The sequence below is a fragment of the Ursus arctos genome, unplaced genomic scaffold, assembly GCF_023065955.2.
Source record: "Ursus arctos isolate Adak ecotype North America unplaced genomic scaffold, UrsArc2.0 scaffold_20, whole genome shotgun sequence".
Taxonomy (NCBI): domain Eukaryota; kingdom Metazoa; phylum Chordata; class Mammalia; order Carnivora; family Ursidae; genus Ursus; species Ursus arctos.
The window spans coordinates 46,675,833-46,694,760 of record NW_026622875.1 but is presented as its reverse complement, the minus strand read 5'-3'; the positions used below and the strand labels follow the sequence as shown (position 1 = coordinate 46,694,760).

The following is an 18,928-nucleotide window of genomic DNA, read 5'->3' as shown; positions in this document are numbered from 1 at the left end:
GCAAGCTTTTCTTTCAGGTCTCAACTGTTGATTAGTGGTCAGCTTTCTGAGACCTTTGAAAAGGAATGAAATGGGTTTGCACCTAGAAGTTTTAAAGAAAGTAATATCAGAACTTGGGAAGATGGGAGAGTAGAAGGGAGACCCTGAACTTGCCTCGTCCTTTGAATGTAGCTAGATCAACATTCAACTATTTTTTAACAACTAGTAAGACGATCCAAGAATTAAAGAAACAATCTGCACAATTGGAGGGAGAGAATGTGGCAAATGTGAGGCTTATCTTGACAAACCAAGCACAGCTACTTAAAGGTCCAAACACTCCCCACTACAAGCAAGGAGGAATTCTGTAGAGGAAGGTCCAGTGGGAAAGAGCAGCCAAAACACAACCACAGAGTGTGCACAGCATGCACTAGACACACTTCTTGAGGTTGTTGTTGTTACCGCGATTTTTACTTTTTCTTTTTCTTTCCTCCTTTCTTTTTTGGACATAATGACTAGACAGAGAAATTCACCACAAAAGACAGAACAGGATGTAATACCTACTGCCAGGGATTTAATCAATAAGGATATAAGTAAAATGCCTGAACTAGAATTTAAAAAATGATTATAAAGATACTAGCTGGGCTTAAAAAAAAAAAACATAGAAGACACTAGAGAATCACTTACTGTAGAAATAAGAACTAAAATCTAAACAGGCGGAAATTAAAAATGCTATTACTGAGATGCAGTCACATATGGAAGCTCTAAGAGCAAGGATAAATGAGGCAGAAGAGAGAGTCGGTGATACAGAAAACAAAATGATGGAAAATAAGGGAGCTGTAAAGGAGAAAGACAACTACTGGATCACGAAGTGTGACTTTGAGAACTTAGTGATTCCATAAAACAAAATAATATCTGGCTAATAGGGGTCCCAGAAGATGAAGAGCAGGAGACAGAGACAGAAGGTTTATTTGAACAAATTATAGCTGAGAACTTCCCTATTTGGGGAAGGAAACAGGCATTCAAGACCAGGAGGCACAGAGAACGCCCCCTCAAAATCAATAGAAATAGGTTAACACCTTGACATACAATAGTGAAACTTGCAAATTTCAAAAATAAAGATAAAATCCTGAAAGCAACTCGGGACAAGAGGTCCTTAACCTACAAGTGTAGAAACATAAGGCTGGCAGCAGACCTGTCCATAGAGACCTGGTAGGCCAGAAAGGACTGGCATGATATATTTTGTGATAAATGGGAAAAATATGCAGCCCAGAATACTTTATCCAGTAAGGCTGTCATTCAGAATAGAAGGAGAGATAAATAATTTCCAGGACAAACAAAAAGTAAAGGGATTTGTGAACACTAAACCACCCCTGCAAGAAATATTAAAGGGGATCATTTGAGCAATGAGAGAGCCCAGACAAAGACCAGAAAGGTCAGAGACAATCTACAGGAACAGCGACATTACAGGTAATACAATGGCACTTTCAGATCTTTCAGTAATTATTCTGAATGTAAACGGACTAAATGCTCCAATCAAAAGACATAGGGTATCAGAATGGATAAAAAAAAAACAAGACCCATTGATATGCTGCTTAGAAGACACTCATTTTAAACCCAAAGGCACCTCCAGATTGAAAGTGAGGGGACGGAGAACAATTTATCATGCTTATGGACATCAAAAGAAAGCTGGAGTAACCATCCTTATATCAGAAAATCTAGAATCTAAACCAAAGACTATACTAAGAGATGAAGGACACTATGTCGTAATAAAAGGGTCTATCCAATAGGAAGATCTAACACTTGTAAATATTTATGCCCCCAATTTGGGATCAGCCAAATATATAAACCAATTAATAACGAAATTAACGAAGCACGTTGAGGGGTGCCTGGGTGGCTCAGTCAGTTGAGTGTCTGCCTTCAACTCAGGTCATGATCTGAGGGTCCTGGGGTGGAGCCCTGCATGGTGGACTCCCTACTCAGTGGGGAATCAGCTTCTCCCTCATCCCTCTGCTCTTCCCACCCCCCCCCCTCGTGCTCTCTTTCTCCCTCACTCTTTCTCTGGCAAATAAATAAATCTTTAAATAAAATAAAGAAAAACATTGATAATAATACAATAATTGTAGGGGACTTTAACATCCCACTCACATCAATGAACAGATTAAATAAATAGAAGATCAATACAGAAACAATGACTTTGAATAACACACTGGACTAGATGGACTTAACAGATATATTCAGAGCATTTCATCCTAAAGCAGCAGAATACACATTCTTCTCGAATGCATGGAACATTATCCAGAATAGATCACATACTGGGTCACAAATCAAGTCTCAACTGGTATTAAAAGATTGAGATTAGTCCATACATATTTTCAGACACAGTGCTTTAGAACTTGAATTCTACTACAAGGAAAAAATCTGGAAGGACCACAAATACATGGAGGTTAAAGAGCATCCTACTAAAGAATGAATGGGTCAACCAGGAAATTAAAGAAGAATTTAAAAAATACATGGAAGTAAATGAAAATGAAAACACACAGTTCAGAATCTTTGGGATGAAGCAAAAGTGGTCCTAAGAAGGAAGTATACAGCAACACAGGCCTTTCTCAAGAAACCAGAAAAGTCTCAAATACACAACCTAACCTTACACCTAAAGGAGCTGTAAAAAGAACAGCAAATAAAACCTAAATCCAGCAAAAAAGATATAATAAAGATTAGAGCAGAAATCAATGATATAGAAATAATAAAAAAAAAAGAACAGATCAACAAAACTAGGAGCTGGTTCTTTGAAAGAATTATTAAGATCAATAAACAGCTGGTGGGACTTATCAAAAAGAAAAAAGACCCAAATAAATGAAATCATGAAGGAGAGAGGAGAGATCACAACCAACAGTGAAGAAATACAAAGAATTACAAGAGAATATTATGAGCAATTATATGCCAACAAATTAGACAATCTGGAAGAAATGGATGGATTCCTAGAAACATTTAAACTACCAAAACTAAAACAGGAAGAAATAGAAACCCTGAAAGGACCCATAATCAGCAAAAAAATTGAATCAGTTATCAAACAATCTCTCCAAAACAAGAGTTCAGGGCCAAATGGCTTCCCAGTGAAATTCTACCAAATATTTAAAGAATTAATACCTAGCCTTCTGAAACTGTTTCAAAAAAAATAGAAATGGAAGGAAAACTTCCAAACTCATTCTATGAGGCCAGCATTACCAAACCAGACAAAAGACCCCACTAAAAAGGAGAATTACAGATCAATATCCCTGTTGAACATGGATGCAAAAATTTTCACTAAGATACTAGCTAATAGGATCCAAAAACTGGGTGTTATATGCAAACAATGAATCATGGAACACTACATCAAAAACTAGTGATGTACTGTATGGTGACTAACACAACATAATAAATATTTTTTTAATTAAAGGATTATTCACCACGACAAAGTGGGATTTATTCCCGGGTTGCAACTGTGGTTCAACATCTATACTCAATCAGTGTGATACACCACATTGATAAAAGAAAGGACAAGAACCATATGATCCTCTCAATAGATGCATAAAAAGCATTTGACAAAATACAGCATCCTTTCTTGATTAAAACTCTCCACTGTGTAGGGGTAGAGGGAACATATTTCAATATCATAAAAGCCATATATGAAAAACCCACAGCAATTATCATTTTCAGCAGGGAAAAACTGAGAGCTTTCCCTCTAAGATTAGGAACACAACAGAAATGTCACTCTCACCACTGTTGTCCAACACAGTACTGGAAGTCCTAACCTCAGCAGTCAGACAACATGAAGAAATAAAAGGATCCAAATCAGCAAAGAAGAAATCAAACTTTCATTCTTCATAAACAACATGATACTCTATGTAGAAAACCGAAAAGACTCCAGCAAAAAATTGCTAGAATTGATACAGAAATTCAGCAAAATGGCAAGATATAAAATCAATGCACAGAAGTCAGTTGCATATCTACACACTAGCAATGAGGCAGAAGAAAGAGAAATCAAGGACTTGATCCTATTTACAATTGCACCAAAAACCCTAAGATGCCTAAGAATAAACCTAACCAAAGAAGTAAAAGATCTGTACTCTGTAAACTATAGAACACTTAATGAAGGAAAATGAAGAAGACACAAAGAAATGGAAAAACATTCCATGCTCATGGATTGGAAGAACAAATATTTTTAAAATGTCTATGCTACCCAAAGCAGTCTACACATTCAATGCAATCCCTATCAAAATGCCATTGACATTTTTCAGAGATGGAACAAACAATCCTAAAATTTGCATGGAACCAGAAAATATCCTGAACAGTAAAAGGAACATTAAAAAGAAAACCAAAACTGGAGGCATCACAATTCCAGACTTCAAGTTCTATTACAAAGCTGTAATCATAAAGACAGTACGGTACTAACACAAAAACAGACATAGATCAATGGAACAGAATAGAGAACCCAGAAATGGACCCTCAATTCTATGGTCACATAATCTTTGAAAAAGCAGGAAAGAATATCCAATGGAAAAAAGACAGTCTCTTCAATAAATGGTGTTGGGAAAATTGAATATCCATGTGCAGAAGAATGAAACTGGACCACCATCTTACACTATACACAAAAATAAACTCAAAGTGGATGAAAGACCTAATGTGAGACAGGAATCCATCAAAATCCTGGAGGAAAATGCAGGCAACAACCTCTTTGATGTTGGCTAGACACTTCTCCAAAGGCAAGAGAAACAAAAGCAAAAATGAACTATTGGGACTTCATCAAGATAAAAAGCGTTTGCACAGCAAAGGAAACAGTCAACAAAACTAAAAGGCAACCTACAGAATGGGATAAGATATTCACAAATGACATATCAGATAAAGGGCTAGTATCCAAAGTCTATAAAGAACTTACCAAATTCAACACCCAAAACCAAAAAATCCAATCAAGAAATGGGCAGAAGACATAAACAGACATTTCTCCAAAGATATACAAATGGCCAACAGACATGAGAAAATGCTCAACATCATTCAGCATCAGGGAAATACAAATCAAAACCACAATGAGATACCACCTCACACTGGTCAGAATGGCTAAAATTAACAACTCAGGAAACAACAGATGTTGGAGAGGATGTGGAGAAACGGGAACCCTCTTACACTGTTGGTGGAAATGCAAACAGGTGCAACCACTCTGGAAAACAGTATGGAGGTTCCTCAGAAAGTTAAAAATAGTTACCCTATGACCCAGCAATTGCACTACTGGGTTTTTATCCAAAGTATACAAACATAGTGATTTGAAGGGGCACTTACACCCCAATGTTTATAGCAACAATGTCCACAAGAGCCAAAATATGGAAAGAGCCCAGATGTCCATCGATAGATGAATGGATAAAGAGGATGTGGTATATATATATATATATATATATATATATATATATATATATATACAATGGAATATTACTCAGCCATCAAAAAGAATGAAATCTTGCTATTTGCAATAATGTACCTGGAACTAGGGGATTTTAAGCTAAGCCAAGTAAGTCAGTCAGAGAAAGACAAATATCATATGCTTTCACTCATATGTAGAATTTAAGAAACAAAACAGATGATTATAGGGGCAGGGAAGGAAAAATAAAGTAATACAAAAACAGAGAAGGAGGAAAACCATAAGAGACTCTTAACTATAGGGAAAAACTGAGGGCTGCTGGAGGGGAGGAAGGTGGGGGATGGAATAATTGGGTGATGGGCATTAAGGAGGGGACTTGATGGAGTGAGCACTGGGTGTTATATGCAGCTGATCAATTACTGAATTCTATCACGGAAACTAATAATACGGTAAATGTTAATTAAATTGAATTTAAATTTAAAAAAATTTAAAAGAAAGTAATATCAGAGGAATGGAATTGACTGCAGAGAGTCGACAGCTCAGCCTATTCACGCCACCCACTTACTTCTAGGCTCTACTGTAAGCACCAATTTCCAAGCCCTATGTTGTCTTCTTTACCAGACAGTGTGCCCCACTGCTTCTGTTTGCTGTCCCTGATCTCGGGCTGGCTGAGCGTCATGTGTTCCCAGAAGCACAGACACCAGTCCTCCTGGGCAGAGCCCCAGAGCCAACAACAGGGTGTCACCGCTTAAGGGACATAGATGTCATCGAGTCTAACCCTGTACAACTGCTCTACAGACAGGGAAACTGAGCCCCAGAGAAACCCCAGGGCCTGGAGTCTGTGTACAAAAAGCACTGGGACCGTCTTAGGGAAGAGTAGGTGATTCTTGGGAAGGCTTTCTACATAGAAACATGCATTCCTTCAGTAAATTTTTATTGAGTATCTGCTGTGTTAATCACCGGCTGGGCTATGATGTGAGGGATCCCCAGACGAGTGAGAAATAACTGTGTTCTGGAATAGCTAACTAGATCTGAGTGGGAGGGGTTTGAGAGTAGGAAGGAGAAAAGAATTACACAGAATATTCACATACATTGTGGACAAGAGAGCACTGGTATGGGAGCCAGAAGGCCCTGGTGACTCTTATCAACTATGTGTTTCCAGGCAAGTGACTTGTCCTCTCTGGGCCTTGGCAGCCTTGTCTACAAAATGGGTGTGATAACCTCAGCTTTGCCTAACCCACAGAGAAGACATCTGGAGAACTCTAACACGTAACATGTGGTTGAAGATATTTTAATAAATGAATAAATACACTGATTGCAAACAAATGTTTGTACCAAGGCAAGGGACTGATACATGGTGGAAAGCTTACACATGTGCCCCCCCTTCCCTCCGCTGAAAGTAGCCCCCTCCCAGGTCCCTGAACATAACACACTGGGCAGAGGCACAAAAGGAGAGACAGGCTGGGTGGCTGGAAGGGATCAGCCGGTGGGGGCGGCACAGAAAGAGGAAATGGAAGAGGTGAGATGAGCAAAATTTCCTTCCTGTTGCGCCGTCGATGGAGCATGATAGGAAGAAGCCGGTCTGGTGCGAGATTCTGGCGCGACATCTAATCAACGTGAGTAAACATGGGCTTTACCAGAACTTCTAAATTGGAGGGCAAGTTTGCAGTTTAAAAATTCCAACTTGGAGACTCTAGAGATAGTCTAGACGGACACTGTCATGGGCTTGGCCCGGAAGGGAATGAAGTTTGCCCAAGGAAGACAGAGAAATAGGGAGAAAGAGACCGAGAGTGAAGCAGAGTTGGAGGCAGGGCCAGACTGGGGCTCTTCCAGCAGAAGGCCAGCTTGTCGAGTGCGGGCTGGGCTGTGCACATCGATTGCCAGGCTCTCAAGCTTGGGCTCTGTGTGAGTGGCAGCAGGCACTCTGCGTGCCAATGAGCGAAACCCCTGACTATGAGGAATCTGCAGTCTAGTAGGGAGACAGTCTTGCCCCTGAGCAGTATTTCCCCTTTCAGACTCAGGAAGCTCCAAGCAGGGCATCAAGGAGGCCTGGAGAGATTGGGGAAGCTTCTGGGGGGAGATGGGCCTGGAGTTGGCTGGTGGAGGACTGGAAGTGTCGGGCTGCTGGCAAAAGTTTCCCAGATTCAAGTCCTTGGCTGACAATAGAAGCAGGTGTTTTGAAAATGTGATGTCACTTTTTGCTGTAATAGTAGATGTGTCCAACGTGTTAAAATTGTGTGTTAGAAGTGTGTGAGAACAGTATGTATTTTAAGGTCTCTATTCTGAAGTTGAAGCAGCATGGTATCCCGTAGGAGAGGGCCCCATGCATATTGGCTGCCTGGCTTCCCAGGCTGGGGTCCACACCCTTCCCAGGGCGAATAATCCTTGCACATCTTAAAGAAGCAAGAAGATGAGTTTGGAGCCTTCTCGTGCCAGCCCACTTCAACATGGGGAAGTCCCTCTTGTCCTTAAGTGGTCTCTCTTGGTGCGCTGCACTCCTGTCTCTGCTTTGGCTGCTCTTGGGGCCGGTGGAGAACGGCTGGGAGCTAAACCCCAGGACGGGGGTACTTCCTTTGCATCAAAGAATGTGGTCAAGTGCTGCCCAGTTGTCTGCCGTCCGACTTCTCAGCCACTATCCCCGCAGCTGGGAAGAGAAGAGCGGGTCAAGAAGGAAAAACACAGGACACATGAGGTGGTCGGCCGGTGTGGCTACTGGGTCAGGACTGGGGTGGGTCTCTGGAGGGCAGGATGAATTATGGACGAGCCTACCTGGCCAGGCTCAGCCCTTCCTAGAACTCCCTGCCCCTGGAACCATGACTGACTTCCTCTGGCTAGAATCTGCCCATTCCAGAAGGGCCCAGCCTTTGCTGGGAAAATGCCTCAGTGAATTCCCCAGAAACCTGGCCATCGGTGCAAGGGCTCTGAACCTCCCCAACCTGCCCTGTACTCCCGCGAGTAGGTGTCTGAGGGGCTGTGGCTGGAAATTCAGCTCAACAGGAAGCAGATGGGCTGAGATATTTTGAAAGAGGATGAGACAATTTGAACAGCAAAATCGATGATAATAATGGAATAAAATTAATACTCACGAGTCCATACTGACATATATATAAATAAATTGAAAGAAGGGCCAACTCTTTCTTACGGTAAAGTCCAATTAGTAATTGTAAAAAGAACGATGGAAGTGGTGAGAGAGATTTGCTGGGGTAAGAGATTTTAGCTCCCAGAGCTGGAATTTTTGACATAGGCATAAAAACTGGTGTCATTTTCTAAAGTTTCTGGATAAATGACTGGGCGGGAGAGTCTTGCAGGTTTGGGCACAGCTCCACAAGTAATTATTACTGGGACTGGCAGAGTGTGAAGCCAGTGTTCCAGCCGTGCCAGGGTTACCAGTAGGGCAACTGGTTTGAGCAACAGCAGAGCAATTCCTCCCTTTCTGACTATGAGTGTGGCTGTCCAGCAGATGGAAACGCACACAACCTTTCTGTGCACGGGACCTCCGGATGTTTGGCTGCAACAGCTCCAGCAGAAAAGCAAGATGAAGACCCAGTGGAAGATCCACAACTTCATTTGAATATTGTGGAATTAAACAAGGCGTTTAGGGTGAAAAGCGAGGAACTCTCCAACTCTCTCATGAATTGCCCCTGGCAGCCCTTGGATACAGTTCACTCTAAAATCCCAGATGAGCCCCCAAAAGAAACATGATGTTCATTAAGCTACCCAACTATCATATTAATTGCATCCTGTTTTGTTTTTAAAGATTTTATTTATTTGGGGGGGGAGGGGCACGGGGAGAAGGAGAAGCAGGCTTCCCACTGAGCAGGGACCTCAATGCAGGGCTTGCTTCCAGGACCCTGAGATGTGACCTGAGCCGAAGGCACACGCTGAGCCACGAAGGCGCCCCTGTTTCTGTTTTTGAAAAAAAAAAAAAAAAAACAAATCTCCCAAGAATGTACTGGATTCTATATGTAAACAAATACAAATCTCTAGGACTTAAATGTGACTGATGTGATAAAATGCAAGGTAAATAAACTTTACCAGCACACACACAAAAGAATGATGGAAATAGAAAATCACTGTTTGGCAAACAGCACAGTAATAATTGTCAGAAAGCATCATTAACTAATGTTAATATTAGTGGGCGAAAGTTGATAAGAACGAGTATTTGCATAGTCTCAAAGTGCCTCCCCACAAGATGCTTATTAATTGCAAAGGAGTAAGTAGTAGTTTTACAGCGGAAAAACCTGGCAGGCACCATCTTACCAGGTGATTAAAGTTAACATCGCCAGTAATGAGACATATTGAAATCATATCCCTCTGCTACAACGCACTGAAAAGGACACAACATCACTTCTGCGGTGTTCCTACCTAAAATACGTAACTGTAATTTGATCTTGAAGAAGCATCAAACCAAAAGTTAGGGATGTTCTGCAGTCCACTTAGAAACTACCAAGGTCATGGAAGACAAAGCAAGAAAGACTGAGGAACTGCCCCAGAAATGGAGTGACTAAGGAGCCACAAGAGCCAAATGCATTGTGGGAGTCTGCTTCAGATCTTGGACCGGTGTAAGGACATTAGTGAGACAGCTGGTGACATTTGAATAAGGTCTGTAGCATGGTATTGTGTCAATGTTAATTTCCTAGTTTAGATCATTATACTGTGGTTCTGTGGTTAACCTTAGGGAAAACTGGCTGACAGGTGCATAGAAATTCTGTGCACAACTTTGCAAGTCAAAAAATCACCTTAAAATAAAACGTTTGAACAAAGGGAGGGGGTGAGGAAGGGGCCTAGGTTCTAGAACTTAGTTGTTCTAATTCCCTCGAGAGACATATACAGAATGCAAACAAGCCAACAAGCCAATCTTAAAAGGTTATCCATCCCCAGGAAGGAACCAGGGCTCTGTGGCGTCTGTTGGGCATCTCCCTATTCTTTATCCTCCCTATTGGCAACCGGCATTTGGCCTGGAGAGACTTGGAGACCCAGCCACTTGGAAGGTCGCCTCTACTGGAGTGAGAACCCATCACAGCTTGGCCTCCACTCTAGGTGGCCTAAGGACCCCAGGGAAAGGTAGATATTTAAGTCTGTGTCCACCTCTCTGGGGATATTTAGCTCTTATCATGACTGAGAGAGGCAGTGTCCCCCAATACAGATCTGAACACCAAGTCACAGAGAGCTGAAGCCACCATCTCTAGATCACACATAGCCAGATTCAAGCCTGGCACTGTGTGACTCCATTGCCAACGCCTGTGACCACCTGGCATTATTCTGTTACTGCTTAATTCAGTTAGAGACAGCAGGCATTCACCAAACACCTGCTGCATATCGGGCTGGCAGTGGGGTTGGAGGTGAAGGTGGCTGAGACATTGCTGCTGGACCGCAGGTGCTGTCCTGGCAGAGAGGTACCCCTTACAGTGGCAATCATATGGCAGGCAGAATGTCACACGCACACATATTCAGTCAGTTTCTGCCCTTGCCTGGCCCTAGGCTCAGGCTGGTGGGTCAAGCATGGTCCTTGCCCTGGGAGTTCCTGACCCAGGAGGAGAGAAGACAAATAAACAGGCAGAGATACATGGTGGGATGGGGGTGGCAGAGGGAGAAGGCTGGGGGAAGAGGGAAGCTGGTTTGGAAAGTCTAGGAGCTGAGAATATTGCTGACACTCTGAGGCGGGCAGACACAGCTCTGCTTGGTGGGAGTTGTGGCCGGACGAGATGTGGGGGAGGACGGTAGTAGGATCATGCTGGAGAGGTGTCTGAGATCAGTGCAGCTGGATGGAGTTGGGAAAAGCTGCCTAGCAAAGGCCTGAAGGTCCGGACTGGAGCTGTTCCTCTCCTTGGCCCAGCAGCCCGGGGAAACGGTCCAGAGAGGTGTGGTTGGGGACGCGTGTTTTCCGAAGTCATCAGATTGTCTTTGGGTGGGGGGAGTTGCTTCTTAATGAGGGGCGGTCGTTTGAGCTTGACTCATTTCCAGGGAGGGAACTAGGCTGGGGCAGGCACGAAGGGATGCCTTGTTCCGGCCTTAGAGCAGGACGTGTGCAGGGCTGATCCAGAGAGGGGGAAGATTCCTGCTCTCTCCTGCACTTCTCTGAGGAAGGACCCAGGCGCTGCTGCTCTCCTCCTGGCTGAGATTGGACACCCCCAGGCAAGTGGGTCTGGCTCTGGTAGGTTACGGTCACAGTTGGAGTGGGGTGGGCCCTACCCAGGGGCTGCAGGGAGAAAGACTGGATCCAGTGGCTTAGAGAGAGGCCACAGGTGTGGGGAGAGGGAAGTGCCAATGGGTCAGGGTGGAGCATTCTCTCTAGGGCAACTCTTGGAGCAATTGCCTCAGCAGCCCGGGAGTGAGGTAGTCTGCTGGCCCCTTTCCCCTTGACTCCAGCTCTGGGAATCTTCTTTGTGGATTCTGAAATCCACAAAGTTGGTATCAGACAACTGAGTACCTCAGGCACTCCCTTTCCTGCCCAAGCCTCAGGTTCCCCAGCTGACACAGATGAGATGGTCTTTAAAGCCCCCCCCCCCAGGGCTGAGCTTCCCCAGCTCTGTGGTCTTCTGCACACGTCCACACTCTCTCCTTATGCCCCCTCGTCCTCTCTTGTTACCCCCTGCCCAAGTCCTCAGCCCCCTCCTTCTGCCCCCAGACAGTCTCAGGATCTCCTCTTATCCATCCCGGGCTAAGCCAAGTGTTATTTTGGGGCCTGGAAGGGAACCGATAGTTATGTGCCAGGCACTCATTTAATTATAATAAAAACTGCAGGAAGGAGACAATTTATAGGTAAGGCTCAGAGAGGTTAAGTAATTTGCCCAGGGTGACTCAGCTATTAAGAAGCGGACTAATCTTTTTTATTTTTTTTTCAATTTATTTATTTGGGATCATGACCTGAGCTGAAGGCAGACGCTTAACCGACTGCACCACCCAGGCACCCTGGACTAATCTATTCTGTCTATTCTTCCACGCTGCACCATGCTGAGTGTCTCACCCTCCCTGTGGGTAGTGAAGGTGGTGACTATGTTTCATTTTGAACCAAGCATAATGCTCAAATACAAATGCAAGGAGCTCTAGTGGTAAGATTGCAGGCAACAATGAGACAGAAAGGAGAAAAAAGCAAAACGATTCAGGAAAGACATGAAAATCATAGCTTCTTCTGCAGCAGCAGCTCCTTCAAGAGTTGGGCTCTAAAACCACCTCGTTTTTATTAACTGAAATAAGCTTTGGGGGGAGGGATTGCCTTGCGATTTTATCAATGTCACAAACATCCCCAGTCCCTGATAAGAGCCAGGAAACATTGAGTAATGTGGGGTCCCAGGGAGCATGGGGAGCAGGCGGGCCTCACATCTCCCTGGGAGCAGGAGGAAACTTCAAAGGCCCTCATGCCCTGCAGGGGACTGGATAAGCCACTCTCTTCCAGCCAGGCTCTGTGATTCCACAAATACAGGGAGGTTTAGTGTGGTGGACGGAGCTCTGGGCATGAAAACAGGCAAGATACACCAAAACATTCCCAAAGATTATTCCTGGAGGCAATTAGCCTCTATGCTATTTTTTTCCCCTTGGATTTCTGTATTTTACACTGCATGTATATAACTTTTGTAACAGGAAAAATACATGTTAAAAAAGTAAAGAGAGAAGGAGAGTGTGCAATGGTCCAGGGCTCAGAGATTCAGGGTTCTAAGGTCAGCTCTGCCTGACTTGTTGTGTGGCTCTGGGCTTCCTGAGGAACCAGGGGGGTGACACGGGCTGCCTCTAACCAGGGACCCAGGAGGACTTGCAAGGACCAGACTATAAGTGTCTGGGAAAGTAAGGAGCCCCATGTAAATGTCAGGATGGAGTTACTATTGTTTTCATTATGTTTTATACATCCCAATGGATCCAAACGCAAGGCTTCCCATAGTGGACCATGAAGAGGGCAGCTGTCCATCCCGTGAGTCTGAGTGGGGCTCCCAGCATGTGGTCCAGGGCTCTGGCTCTGGAGCCGCTGCAGGGACTCCATTTCTGACCCTGCAGCATGCTTGCTCAGCGTCCGTGGGCAAGTTACTCCCCCTGTCTGAGCCTCGGTTCCTCATTTGTAAAATGGGAATAACAATAGTGCTTGTCTCACAAGTTGTTGTGTGCGGTGAGTACACTAATATACAGAAAGTTTGGCAGACGGGGACTACAACAGGCTTGTTATTTTCTTTGAGAGGCAAGATAACTTTTTTTTAAATGATTTTTTATTATATTATGTTAGTCACCATACCGTACATCCCCGGTTTCCGATGTAAAGCTCGATGATTCATTAGTTGCGTATAACACCCAATGCACCATGCAATACGTGCCCTCCTTACTACCCATCACCGGTCTATCCCATTCCCCCACCCCCCTCCCCTCTGAGGCGCTCAGTTTGTTTCTCATAGTCCATAGTCTCTCATGTTTCAATCTCCCTTCTGATTACCCCCCCTTTCTTTATCCCTTTCTTCCCCTACCGATCATCTTAGTTCTTATGTTCCATAGATGAGAGAAATCATATGATAGTTGTCTTTCTCTGCTTGACTTATTTCACTTAGCATTATCTCCTCCAGTGCCGTCCATGTTGGAGCAAATGTTGAGAATTCGTTTTTTCTGATAGCTGAGTAATATTCCATTGTATATACGGACCACAACTTGAGAGGCAAGATAACTTTTTAAGAGCATGGGCTCTGGGAGGGGCGCTTGGGTGGCTCAGTTGATTAAGCGTCCAACTCTTGGTTTTTGGCTCAGGTCATAACCTCAGGGTTGTGAGATCCAGCCAAGCCCCGAGTTGGGCTCCACACTTAGTGTGGAGTCTGCTTGAGATGCTCACCCTCTCTCTCTTCTTCTGCCTTCTGCCTCCTCCCCATTCTCTCTCAGTGTCTCTCTCTAAATAAATAAATAAATAAATAAATAAATAAATAAATAAAATCTTTAAAAAAAAAAAGAGCATGGACTCTGGGTTTCAATTCCTGATCTACTACTCGCTGTGTGACCTTGGGCCAGTTCCCTAACCTCTCTGTGCTTCAGTTGGGTTGGCTATAAAATAGGGCTGATAATAGTATTTAACTTCTATAACTCCTGTAAGGTAAATGTGAGGATTGAATAAGTCAATACATGTAAAGCTCCTTGCCCCAGCACCCAGCACACTGTCAGGGCTCTATGGTGTTAGCTGTTAAAATGATTGCACACGATTTACTTCTCACAAAATTCTTTGCTGTGAGTACTATTTATTTTACGGGCGAGAAGACAGCCTTGTGCAAGTCAAGGGCTCCAGGATGGAAGCTCTGACTTTGTGTTAGTGCTGGCAGGGCCCGAAGTTCAAGCCCAAGGGCATCCCAAACCAAGCAGTGAAGCAGAGACCCGGCTCGGCCCCGTAGGTTGTTCATGAGTTCTCTCCCAGTGTGCCATTCCGGAGGCACTTAACTTCTTTCTTCCGGTCCTCCTTGTGTGGCTTGCATTTCCTTTCCCTGTTTTTCTTTGGGGTACCATCAGCCCCCCACCCTCTTCCATTCAGGCACCCGAGCAACAACAGCAGCCTGGTCTCCTGTCACTACATCTCTAGTCTCCATCCTTCACCCTTGTCTTTTAATGAGCTAGCCCATTCAAATCCCAGCTCTCCGACTTACTAGCTGTGTGGCCTTGGGCAAGTTCCTTAGCCTCTCTGTGACTAACTTTCCTCATATGTAAAATGGAGATAATAATAGCCCCTGCATCAGGGTGGTATTGCGAGGACGAAATGAATGGATGCATGCGGAGCTCTGAGACCAGCGCCTGGCCCAGCGTAAATGCTATGGAAGTGGTGGGCGTTTGTTACTGTTGTTGTCATTGTCATATACTCAGTAGAGTTTAACATCGGGTGTTTTCTCAAACCCAGGAGGAAGAAAATAGAGTGATCCCCAGCTGTTACCAGTTCACCCAAAGGCCAGTGCTCTTCTACCTACGTCCCAAAGGCAGAGCACTTTCTGCAGCCAGGCGCTGCTGTCGGATAGGGCATCACTCCTAACTCCTTGCTTGTTTTCCAGCCACAGCGAGGCCGGGAAAGCAGAATGGTAAAACCAGATTTATAAGCTTAGGTGCCCATCCCAAGCTGGGCCAGGGTGGAGTCCAGGCCCTGGGACTCCATCTCCACCCCAGTCCTCCCAGAGCGGTTAGCGGAGCCTCCGGAGGGAGGAAGCTGGGGGTGGCCAGAGGGCACATCCTGTGACATTGGTCCAGGGAGGCTGTGCCAGCTGGAGACAGCCCTTGAACATGGCTCAAGGAGAGCAGTGCACTGAACATGCTCCCTGGCTAGGGGCTCCCCAGGCTGCTGTGGCAGGACTGGCCCAGGCCAGGCAAATGCCCCACAGAAGGAGGGTCTTGGGTCTGCCGTGTCCAAGGCATCAATGGGGGGAAGGCAGAAAGCCAGGCAAGGGAAAAACGAGGTGAGACAAGAAGGGACGGAGAGAGGTGACAGTACTGATTAAGTCCATGGTCACTTACTGAACGCCTCTCAGGGGCCAGCCCCGTGCTAGTGAGCTCCACCCCTGCCTTGCAGAGGGGGACAAGCGATTCTCGATTCTCGAAAGGTGGCTCCGCTCAAGGAGGCAGGCACCAGGACTGAGGAGTGACCTTCTGTGAGTGCTGGGGTTAAAGCAGGAGTTAACCAGGCTAGCGGCCCGGGCAGGCTTCTGGGAAGGGAGAATTTGGGTTGCATTTTAAAGGATATGATTTCCAAATTGTAAGGAGGCCAGCATAATTTTTCTTCACTAGAAGTGATCTCATGTTATTCTTGGTTTTACATTTTGAAAGCTCGTATGGCTTTTTGGGGTAACATTTGAGCTTGTTTATTTGTTCACTAGTCACAGCTGCACTGTGGGCCGCACACTCAGTATGGCCGTGCCGCAGGAGACCTACATGTGACCTTGTCCCCAAGCGCTCTTGGCTGGGGAGGAGGGCAGCGACAGGGCTGATGTGGCAGGTTGAGGAGGAAAGGTGATGGAGACAGACAGCGACAGAGGGAAAGGGGCAGGGTTAGGTCAGGCTTCATGGGGTCTTGATCAGCAGTTTGCCAGTAAAGGTTTAATAACCAGCTCGCAGGGTTGGCGGGGGGGGCACATGCAAGAAGGAGAGGAAGCTCCAATTTGTGGCATTTGCCATGGTGTAAATATCCCCACCACGACCAGCTTCAAGCTACCAACGTAACACCCCCAAAAGCAGAATTGGTTAATTCCACGATCGTTTGTTGGACGCTCCCCAGACGTTGCATAACCGGCTCTCACAGGCCTGCGGGGGCTGCTCCAGCATCTGACTGACTTCGGGTATTCTCTGCCACTGGTTACTAAGGTCAGAAGTCCCGCTACCAGAGGCTCATCCTTCAAAGTCAGGTTTGGCTGTCCTGAAAAGGGGAGCTAGGGGGAAACGGTCACCAGTTCTACCTTATATCGTTGGGGCCATCCCCTCCTGGGTCCCTCATTTGCTGATCTGGAGCTGGGGGCACTGGGACTCCACCCATTCCAAGCCTCAGTTTCCTCATCTAGAAAATGGGAATCATAATAGTATTGCTTCCCAGAATTATGGTGAGGATTAAGGGAGAAAATTACATCTATGTGTTCAGCTCATGGAAGGAATTCAACTAACATGGCTGCCCTCCAGCCTAGATGGACATAGCAATACCCTCTCTCTTGTTGCCTCCACTGTAACTTCTCTGAGAGGCCTAGGGAGGCAAGCCCTAGATCCTCAGGAGGGGACATTACTCTCCAGCCAGAGATTCTTGCTGAGTCAAAGCTGGAGCCAGCCCAGGCCAGCAGCCTCAGGAAGTCAAAAAGAGGATGATATTACTGCTCCGGAGACAAGCTGTAGTTTGCCTTTGTGCCCTTGGCTTCATTGTTGGGAAAGTTTTGCTCACCTCGCCTTTATTTTCCCTCCTCTTTAAATCCTCCATCTCCATATAGTTCCCTAGATTCCCCCAAAGGTTCCCCTGCAGAACTTCATGCTGCTAATTCATACTAGCATGTAAATAACTGATACCCTCATTTATTCCTCTCAAGGTATTGCTGGATAAACCGAATGAATTCGGGCGTAAGGAAAAGTGAACACAAAAAAGAAAAACCCGAGTGAGTCCAGAGGGACAGGTAGGTATGAGTTGACAGGGACCTGAAGGGCAGTCAGGAGCATGGGGTTCATGGTCTCAGAGTTCAAGGCGACCTGGAAAGATTCCCAGAGTGAAAGGTCAGGAGGCCAGAGGCCCTGAGAGGGAAGGGAACAGTGTTCCAGGTGGAAGGAGCCTTGTAAAGGTGACGTGGCCAGCCTGGAGCCTACTGACCCTGACCTCTGGCTTTGATCAAAGCAATCATCAGACTCGGTTGTTTGTTAAAGCGGGGACTTTGAGAAACCAGGTCAGGACCAACGTCATTAATGCTGGACCAGAAGAGCCGGTGTTTAATTAATGACAACTTCTGATTAATAACCCCTAATCAGGCCCAAGTGCAGAAGAGCACTCCCTCCTCCCCACCCCGGTAGCTCATGGACTCTGACAGCAGCCATGCTCTGGAGGCGTCCTTGCTGCTGCCCAGGAAAGGGAGGGGCTCAGGGACAGGAGACCCCAGGTGCACAGGAGGGGAATGGAGGACCAGGAAAGGAAGGCGCAAGGCAAAGTTCCTGAGGCCAGTCAGGAGCCCAACCCTAGATAAAGCCTCCCGGGCTGAGCTGCTAGGTAGGGCTAGGGCATGTGTGTGGTTTTCCCCAACATTCGGCAGACGCCATTTAATAGAAGCCCAAGGGTGGTGCAGAGGCTCAATGAGTAGGAAGACTGGGGTTTCCCTGGGAGACGTTTTGTCTCAGCAGCGCTGTATATTTCCATGAGCTGTGAGGTCCCCGTGTCATGGATATAGGATGGGTCAGCTGAGGGCCTGAGTTTCTTTTGGAGTTCTACCTGGGAAAAAAAAGAGACAAAACTTCTACCAGGAAGGATTGGGGCAAATGTCTGCAATGTAAAAGTAAAAAGCTAAATCCTTACCATATAAAACCTCTCATTTATAAAATGAGAATCCCATCCATTACAACAATGAACTATTCACAGAAGAAATACAAACAGGCATTGAACATATTAAACATTTCAATCTCTCTTGAATCAAAGAATAAGAAATAAAACAGAGAAGTGCAAAGTGGGCTTGATTTGTATTTCTTGGTTTATGAACCATGATCACCAGCCTATAACCCCCACTCCAGAGGCCATGCATGATTGCTTCCTTCAGCGACACATTCTTTTTTATTTCCCACTCTCTCCTCCAAAACCTTCTTCTTCATGGGTGAGCAATCTAATGTGTTTAACCTGAAGTCTCTCTCCTGGAACACAGAACAGGATTAAGCATAATCCTTGGTTCATGACAGATTCTTATCACTGGTACATGTGAGGCTCTCTCTTTAAAATAATTTTATTTTATTTTTTTGAAGATTTTATTTATTTATTTGAGAGAGACAGAGAGAAAGCATGCATGAGCAAGGGGAGGGGCAAAGGGAGAGGGAGAAACAGACTCCCCGCGGAGCAGGGAGCCCGATGCAGGGCTCCATCCCAGGACCCTGGAATCATGACCTGAGACAAAGGCAGAT

General features: G+C 45.3%; 1 protein-coding gene and 1 long non-coding RNA gene across 7 annotated transcripts in view; one reads left to right on the top strand and one right to left on the bottom strand.

Annotated features, from left to right (window-relative positions):
- The first annotated feature begins 6,917 nt into the window (after positions 1 to 6,917).
- Positions 6,918 to 18,928, top strand: part of ACKR2 (atypical chemokine receptor 2) — a 19,957-nt gene continuing 7,946 nt past the window's right edge. Inside the window, exons 1-2 of one of the 6 annotated variants that reach the window (XM_026496826.4) lie at positions 6,918 to 6,984; positions 17,368 to 17,451. The gene's annotated coding sequence lies outside the window, so the exon portion shown is untranslated. Of the gene's footprint in view, positions 6,985 to 11,237; positions 11,523 to 14,421; positions 15,955 to 15,992; positions 16,705 to 17,367; positions 17,452 to 18,928 lie in introns of those variants that run through there. The other 5 variants (XM_026496825.4, XM_044383328.3, XM_044383330.3 and 2 more) reach the window with 5 other exon arrangements.
- Positions 17,839 to 18,928, bottom strand: part of LOC130544425 (uncharacterized) — a 20,811-nt gene continuing 19,721 nt past the window's right edge. The window contains exon 3 of the long non-coding RNA XR_008960696.1: positions 17,839 to 18,251. This is a non-coding gene — a long non-coding RNA (uncharacterized LOC130544425). The remainder of the gene's footprint in view (positions 18,252 to 18,928) is intronic.